Raw genomic sequence first — 9,664 nt, forward strand, 5'->3', positions numbered from 1 at the left:
TGGTCCTATGCCTTCTTTGATCTTCGCCTTGTCCCCCCCAAAACATCCTTTTAGCAGTTGTTAAAATTTACCATCAGCCTCAGTGCATTTATTCAGAAAAGCCTTAGTTATCCTCATACTATAGACCCATGCCAATCTTTGGCATTCATCATGCATTACCAAAACTTGGTTCTATCTTCTTTATAGGTCTTTTTTTTTATTATTATTTAGGTTCACTGATAAAAGTTTCCTGTACATCCACATACATTTCCTTAAACAAATTCTACTTTTGCTCTTCATCAAAATAATTTCTATTTCTGTCTTCTGAATTAATTCTTAAGAAATTTACAAACCTTTGGGAGACAACTACTGCTTTAGAATGTCAGGCCATGGAATCCAACCTAGACCTTCTTTGAATACACTGAAATCTGCTCTGCTAAAATCTAGAATGTACATTAAGCTAATCTGGCTTTTCTCCCTTTATCTTCCACAAATTCCAAAATAGAATGATCATTTTCCTCAAAGTTCCCACCACTTTTACTCTAGCAGTTAGTTCCTCCACATTGGTCAAAATCAGAGGCTAGAAATAATTTGCTGTGTCAATCCTTCACCTTCTGAAGAATGAAATTATCATTAAGGCGAATCAAGAATCCAAAGAGTATGCTACTTTTGGCGTAAAGAGAGTTGTACCGGATGACTTGGTAATGGAAGTCTTTCATGACTACTTTATTATTCCTCCATGCCAGTTTGGGATCGTTTTCTTGAGCTCCTTATCATCCTTCCTTCTATCATTCCTATCTTTTCAACAATGATTTAGAAATTCAAATCCTGTTTGGAGACACTATGCTTAAACAGACGTTCTTCTTCCAAATCTGCCTTTCCTAGGACAACAAGATAATAGACGTAGGGCTGGGAGTTAACCTTAAAGGTCAACTAGTCCAAATCTCTTATTTTAGAGATGAGGAAAATAAGATCTAGAAAGATCAAACTTCTGTTTGGGAGGCTCCACTATCAATCAATAACAGTGATGAAAACACCACCTGTTCCCCTAAGATCTCCAATGTCTTGGCCAAGCATACTTCTTAGCATTTCTTTATAGTTTTCTTCTGGCAGTATCATTTATTACCACATGAAACCCTGGAATTGATAGAGGGTGCCAAATTTTCAAGTTTTGGGGAGTCTCTCTATCACATCTCAGATATGTGTCTCAGGAAGACATCAGACACCTTTATTATTTACAAGTCCAGAACAGTTCCCTCAGGACCCTTCAGCAAGGAGTCAACTTAGAGAGTAGTCTAGAGAACTGTCCCAAAAATCTAATTCTTGGTCCTCCTGTTTCATATTTTTAGCTAAAGCTATGGATGGCATGCTTATCAAATGTTCAGATGACTCAAAGTAGAAAGACCAGCTAACATGTTAAATGACAGAATCAGAATCCAAAAGAGTTCTCTCAATAGTCTAAAACACTGGGCCATATCTAATAAAATGAAATTTGACAGGCACAAATGTAAAGTTTTTACAAAAGTAAAAATCTCCATAAAAGTCCTACTCTAATACCTAATCAGAAGCAGCTAGATGGCACAGAGGATAGAGTGCTGGGCCTGGAATCAGGAAGACTCATCTTGCTGAGTTCAAATCTGACTTCAAACACTAGCTATGTGACCCTGGGCAAGTCACTTAACCCCGTTTGCCTCAGTTTCCTCATCTGCAAAAAGAGCTGGAGAAGGAAATGGCAAACTGCTCTGGTATCTTTGCCAAGTTGGACACAACTAAAAAATGACTGAACAACAAAAGCAAAATACCTAATAAGGTAGGAATGTAACCCTGAGTTCTTGAAGGCTATGTCAACAGAGGCCAAGCTCTGGAAAGTTCAACAGTGTTGGAAAGGCTGGAAGTAGAGTCCCACTGGTAAGCTCTGTTTGGTCTTTGAAGGAGAGTTTGCCTAAGGAAGGAGAGGTTCATTGCTAGAAGGCTGGTAACTAGATGATGACATCTTTGGCTATGTAAACACATGAAAAAAAGGAAAAAGAAAAGCTTTCAATCCTATGTATACCTCTTCTGCTTCTACAATACAGTGATGAAATGTCAGAAAAAGGAGATCTAACAATCATATGTTCTAAGACTATCTTTAATTATTAAGAGATGGGGCAGCTAGGTGGCGCAATGGATAGAGCACCAGCCCTGGAGTCAGGAGGACCTGAGATCAAATCCAGTCTCAGACCAGACATTTGACACTTACTAGCTGTGTGACCCTGGGCAAGTCACTTAAGCCCAATTGCCTCGCCAATAATAATAATAAAAATAATTCAGAGAACTATTGTTCCTCTAAAAGTGAAATTATTATCCAAAAAACAACACTGCTGATGAGTGAACTCAACTAGAGCAATATTGACATTTTCACTTTCAATGAAACAAGTAGATAAGAAAGACGTAGGTAAATGCAACCATTTTCTCCTTGGAGAGACAAACAAGTTGACCAACCTGAATTCATTTACACAAGAGCAACAAGAAATGCCATTTCATGCTGCACTTGTCATTTTGCCTTGAAATATTAATCATAAGCATACTTTTTAAAAGACTTTCATGAAGATAGTTTCATCTTATTCACTAACTTCTGTTTGAGGGGATGAAGAGGTAGAGAAATACTATGAAGAACTTATTTAGATCCTATAAAGTCAATATAATCTTTAATACAAAGGCAGGAAGGTACAAATATGTTTGAAAATATGGTTCAATATTAAGAAATGAAAGTAGACGCTTATAATTTATAAGCCACCCACCCATTTAACCACACATACTTTCTTCAAGAAGAATCAGAAGACACTGGACATAGCCACACACACACACACACACACACACACACACACACACACACTCACACATATACACAACATGAGTTGCCATGGATAGGAACAGCAAGCTGTTTTTTTCTTTGGTATAGTGAGGCACTTAAATCCAAGTTGTGGTTTGTAAGACCAGCTTTACTCTTAGCCAGTAAAATGGAAATTACATGGAAGAGACATAGAAAATATCAACTTCTTGTGTCCTTCTTCCCAATGAAGGCATTCACAATGACTGCCTTAGCAAGAGTTTCACTCAAACACACAATGTTTACCTATTCAGCAGGTCAAAGGACCCAAGTCTTCTCAGCCATTCCAAGAAGACATTGAGGAACAGAGTAATCCTTATGTACTCCTTAATGAAGGTCCCCCTCGGTAGTTGCTAGCCCAGGCTCACACCTGCATCCTAGTGCATTCTTTTAATGTAAGTTGCCCAAATTGCATGTCTGAGAATTGGCCTGACCTATCTCTTAACTGATCACAGGAGCCAAGCTGATAAAAGTAACAGTGAGTGGATGAGATCACCAAAGGAAAGAGTATAGAGAATGAAGAAAAAACAGAAAGCACAGCCTTAAAACAGGCCTATACTTGGTGATGGGAAGAGAGGAAAAGGGAAGGGAGTAGAGTGAATCAGACAAGGAAGTATTATTAGTCAAATAAGCTAAAAGAGGATTAGAAGAGAGAGAGTCATGGAATCCAAGATTCAAGTGCTAATTAAAGTTCAACTGACAAATCCTATAGAAAGGTCAAAGAAGATGAAAATGGGAAAAGGTCACCGGATTTGGCAATTAAAAAGTAACTGGTGACTTTGAAGAAAGCAGCTTCAGTACCCACCAGGTTGCAGATGGTTGAAGAAATACTAAGTGCTGAGGGAGTGACACTAGAGGATACTTTTTTTCTATAAGTTTAGCAACAAGGGGGTAGAAAAATAAAATGTTGATATCTTGAGTTGATGGCAGGTCAAGGCAGGGTATTACAAAGCAAGGCAGAAAGTGAGAAAGGGGACAGAAGAGCCCTGTAAATGCTGCCTACTTCACAATGATGCTGGCAAGACAGCCCTATATACCATCAAACTCAAGTATCTTTTTATCTTTTCTGAGTGGGATCTATCTTTTCCTCCTCCTGCACCTCTTCATTTTCCTATTTGAATTGTCAGACTAAATCAACACTAGAGAATATGAAACTGTATGTAAGTCTCCAAATTAAATAGTAATTGGAACTTAATACCTTTGATGGAGCAATGAAAGGCACTCTCTCCACTAATACAGATTACAACTTATCAATAGCCTTCTCCTCTTATGCAACTCTTATCCACCAACTTCCATAAACACTTCACAGAGAATCTATCTGGTGTGCGGTAGGACTTCCTTTAGATTTTTAAAATCTCATGGGCCTTAGGTGCAGCACTTGGGCACTCTACTCTTCACTATCAATACATGAGGAACCAGACTCTTTTTCCCATCACTATGATATAGTGGAAAAAATTCTAGAATTGAAATCAGAAAGAACCTGGGTTCACATCCAACTTCTGAAACTGAGTGAATTATGTAAAAACAAGAAACTCCTCTAAACTCCAGAACTTCAGTTTTCTTATCAGTAAAATAGGATTAATAATATTTAACATTAAGTCTATCACAGGATTACTGTGAGAAAAGCTCTTTGAAGATCATAAATATTACATGAGCATATCACATTATGATATAAAAATTAATATTAAATATAACACTACATAAACATGAGATATTATAATAACTGAAATACCGATTTTTTTTTGAGGCAGTCTGGGTTAAGTGACTTGCCCAGGATCACACACTATTAAGTGTCTGAGGCTTGATTTAAACTCAGGTACTCCTGCCTCAAGAGCCAGTGAATAGAATTCATTGTGCCACCTAGCTGCCCCAAAATACATATTTTTAAAGGGTTTTTTACTCTATTTTTTGCATGCCAGTCACCGTTAATAATGCTGCAGTCTATGTACTTATGTATATGCATCATGTATGTCTCCATTGCCCTTTGAGTCACTCAAAATTGTGTTTCTCTGGAGACCACCGTGTTCCGTGATTTACGGTTATGTTGCATCATTGGGAGAATAACAGTGAAAGAAAAGACAGTTTAAATGTGTCATGGGGCAGCTTGGGACCACTGAAAGCACATCACCATTTCCCAAATGCAATCCACTGGTCACCTTCTCTATTCAGTTCTGGGCCCAGATCATTGTCCATTTGCAATATCTAAGGTACATGCACTGATGGACTAATTCAATTGGCTGCCCAGCCAACTGAATGTTGTAGTCTGGGTAATTTGTATCCTTCGTCCATTTGGTGCTTTCTTTGTGGGTGGCTAGGTCTATCTCTTCTGAGTGACCATGGATCTAATAGAGGGTGTTCTATGGCTCCTTAAGGTTTGAAGCAATTAGCACAATATTTGCCATCTGCAAGCAGAAAATGTCTTAATTTATCAAAACAGTTATACTTCCATAAAAGCCAACAACTCTAAGACTAGAGCTGAATAAATTATTTTTCCAGATAAGAGGTAGTAGGATAATCAAAAGCTTCTTAAATTTTGCAAACAATAACAACAACACAAAAAATTAACCCAGTGCCACTTCAGTTAGAATTTTTAATTAAGTGGGTGAATTATTTATAACAAGAGAATCTCCTCCCAGTGGCATTCTTACAATTGGTTGTGGATGAATTTAGCTACAAAATGTAGAAAAATAGCCTGGCACATACGTCTCTCCACCTATGTAGCATCAAAAACTCGGTGGGCATGTGCATATACAAAAAATAGCAAATAAAAATCAAGGCCCTCTTGGGCATGCCACCCTTTCAATAGCTACTTAATCATTTGGTAAAAAGGATTTCAAATAAGATAACATCCTAATAGCACCAATGTTAACAAGCACCATTTATTTTTCACATTATGCTAATAATTAGCAGGCACTCCCTGTTTAACTGGGACTTTCCTATCTCATTGATAAATGCCACATTCATCAAATCTCCTTATAAGGACTGATGCACAGAAACATAACTCTGGCCAAAGCCATACCACATTTGGAAATTTGGGGCAGTGCTCCATTTGAGGAAACTTTGGCCCCAGCTAGAGGCCACCTCTATTACAGGTACTTTCATGTTTACATGCTCTGTAACTATTTACAGACATGGCTTCAAAGATTCTGAGTTGGAAGCAACTCAGAAACTGTGTAATCCACCCCCTCTGATTGTATGGGTAAGTAGCCTGAGTCCCAAAAAGGTTAGGTGACTTAACCTAGGTCACTGAGCTAGGTGGTACAGTGTATAGAGTGGGAGACCTGAAGTCAGAAAGACTCATCTTCCTCAGTTCAAATCCAGCCTCAGACATTTACTAGCTATGTGACCCTAGGAAAGTCACTTAACCCTGTTTGCCTCAGTTCCTCATCTATAAAATCAGCTGGAGAAAGAGATGGCAAACCACTCCAGTGTCTTTGCTAAGAAAATCCCTAATAGGGGCAGCTAGGTGTCCCAGTGAATAGAACACTGGCCCTGGAGTCAAGAGGACCTGAGTTCAAATCCGGTCTCAGACCAGACATTTGACACTTACTAGCTGTGTGACCCTGGGCAAGTCATTTAACTCCAATTGCCTCAACAAAAAAAAAAAAGAAAAAGAAAAAAAGAAAAGAAAAAGAAAAAGAAAAAAACCCTAATAGAGTCACAAAGAGTCAGCACAACTGAAAAACAAGTGAACAACACTCAAACAGTAAGTTGCAGAGTCAGGATTTAAACACAGACTTCCTGCCTCCAAATTCAGCTCCCTCTCCACTGTAACACATGCTTCCAGGAACAGTATTTTGACTGTTATCAGATCCTGAGTCACACCTTTGGAAGAAGTAAAAACTGTCAAGGGACCAAGGGGGAAGAAGAATAGGAGATGGAGCAAAAGATTGAAAAAAAAAAAAGGCAACAGGGAGTGACAGAAGAGTGAACTGTCTCATCTACCTTTAGGGGTTTCTCTCAATGACTCTCAGAGCCAAGAAGCCTTTGCAGAGAACAGATGAAATCTACTTGTTCTTCCAATGTTGGAAAGCTTATGAATCAAAAGAGCTAAAAAAAAAAGAAGCCTCCAAGCAGAGCCAGCATTTGAGATCACTGGTCAGTGCACAAACAAGACAAGGAGAGGTGAGAGGGACATGGCAACAAGGAGCGTCCAAAGACGGAAGATGAGAACACACATCTCCCTTTCATTTTCCACTGTCAATCATTGGCTAAAATGATAATAATGGTAATAGTAATAAGCATTTATATAGTGTTTCAAAGTTGGTAAAGGGCTTTATAAGTGTTATCTCATCTTAGCCTCACAACAACACAGACGTAGGTACTGTCCGTTTTACAGATAAGGAAACTGAGGAAAAAAGCAGTTAAGGGCCTTGTTCAAAGTCACGCAACTAATAAATGTCAGAGGCTGGGCATGAACTAAATTCTTCCTCAATCCAGGATCAGGGCACTATCCTCTGCACCATGTAGTTGCCTCTATGTATAGATTCAGGCTTGGGATCAACTTAAAAAAACCACATAGTCAGCACAGTGGATAGAGCACTGGCCCTGAAGTCAGGAGGACCTGAGTTCAAATCCAGCCTCAGACCAAACACCTGACACTAGCTGTGTGACCCTGAACAAGTCACTTTACTCCAATTGACTAGAAAAAAAATCCGCCTAGTCCAAATCTCTTCCTTTAATCCAAATCCAGTTGAGTGTGAGTGTATACATATATACATATGTATGTACCACAAGCTATATTTATATCTGTATACATATGTATACATATATATCACTTATTATGTGTGTATATATAGCATGTATCATATATGTGCATATGTATATATCAAAATGTGTGTGTGTGTGTATATATATACATATATATACATAAATACACCACACACATAAGCACACCAGCATCCTTACAGAAACCATACTTGAAAGTCTTATCAATCAACATATACTCTGCAGGAATCACTCCTTCATACATGCCTCCCTCACGCTCCTTCCCAAGAGACACCTGAACTACTACAACCATCCTTTCTCTCTGTAGAGTATGTTTCATGGGGTTAATTCTATGCCAATACCTCCTAAGGATCCTGGGCACTGAGCCAAGAACATCATATATGCTCTACAGCTATGCCTAGGCTCATCCCCAGATGTAGGGAGAAATTCAGCAGCAGCTTTTCATTCATTCCACAACCAAGTGCAGCTCCTAGTCCCCAGTTGAGAATTACTGCAATTTTTTCTGTCTCCTTTTTTTCTATCACAGCCTACTCTTGCCCTTTACGAATTATAGAAATCATAGGCCCATAAGGCTAAAAGATAACAACCTTCCAGTGTCCTTATTTTACAGCCAAGGAAACTAAGGCTCAGAAATACAAGGCAGCTTAGCCCAAGTCATATACCTGGTTAGTAAGGCAGCTGGGACTAGATCTCAGGTCCCCCAAATCCCTGCCCACCAACCTTTCTATTATGGTACAGTGTACTATATCAGTCTTCATTTTATCAGATGAGCTAGCCAATGCTTTAAAAAGCACAAAAAGCCTGCTGCCCCTGAGGGGTTGAGAAACAGGACAGGGAAGGGGTTTTTTTGGTTTGTTTCTGAAAGGTAAAGGGAATGGGAAGTATGTCAGCCACAAGGCCTAGTTCACGGTAAAAGTATGAGGATTCAGGGATGAGGAGTGCAGGTCTAGAGAAACAAGGCATGTGGTAGAAAAGTGTGGAAAGGGCCACAACAAAAGGAAGCCTGATCTGTTCCATAATTATGACCATGATCTGTGGAGGCAAGAATACTAGTTTTAATAATCATCATAATAATAGCAATCTATCAAACAATAAGCATCTTTTAGGTGCCTACCATGTATCAGTCACTGTATTAGCTCTGGGGAGACAGATAAAAGTGCAATACCTACACTCAGAAATTTGCATTCTATTGGGAAAGAGTGCATATACATGAAATAAATACAGGGCAATTGTGGGGCAGGCTATCGCAGCTGGCAGGGGGATGAGGAAAGTACATATCATTTTACAGTTGCAAGCACTAATGTCCTTCAATCCTCCTGTCAATGCTGTGTACAGTAAGATATAAGTATCATTACCCTCATTTTTAAGATGGGAGAACTGGAACTCAAGTAAAGCCCTTGGCAAACTTTAAAGCACTTTATCAGTGTGAGCTATTGATTTTTACTGATGATATTGTTGTTATTAAAGTGATTTGTCCAAGATCACACAGCTAAATCAGTGGCAGCACCAGAGCTTGAATATGTCTTCTTAATCCCAGGCCAGGGGTCATTCCACTACATGATACTGACTCCATTAATACACAAATATCTTTCCCATCTGTTCACTGAGAACTAGGCTGGTCTTTTTGCTAGCCTCATGCTTCACTGAAGAAAAAACAGCATTAAGTTCTTTTGAGATGCACTCTCTGACCCTAACATTCTATGATTCTGTGACTTCAACAAATTCATTCCGGAGTATGATTCATCTTCTGTAACAGACACACGTAGACTTCACACATTACAGGGCTTTGGCTTCTAATTCAGGGAGCTATAAACCAAATTAACTCTGAAGGCTGGAATGATGTTTTCTAACTCTTGAATGACCTTTTCCACTGATCCTCCAGACATATTGAAGTATTAACAGTTCAACTGGGGAGACCTAAGTCAAAATTTCCATTGCTCAAGAATAAAAGATAAAATTGGGTTTACATTTATGGGCATGGAAATGTGGGTTAGAAATAAGGAAATACTTCCTCCCCTAGACAAGGAAACCAAATAAAGAGGCTTTATACTTTATAATTTCATTTGCTAGAGCTTTCCAGCATTAGCA

The sequence above is a fragment of the Phascolarctos cinereus genome, unplaced genomic scaffold, assembly GCF_003287225.1.
Source record: "Phascolarctos cinereus isolate Bilbo 61053 unplaced genomic scaffold, phaCin_HiC Scaffold_1;HRSCAF=81, whole genome shotgun sequence".
In the NCBI taxonomy this organism is placed as follows: domain Eukaryota; kingdom Metazoa; phylum Chordata; class Mammalia; order Diprotodontia; family Phascolarctidae; genus Phascolarctos; species Phascolarctos cinereus.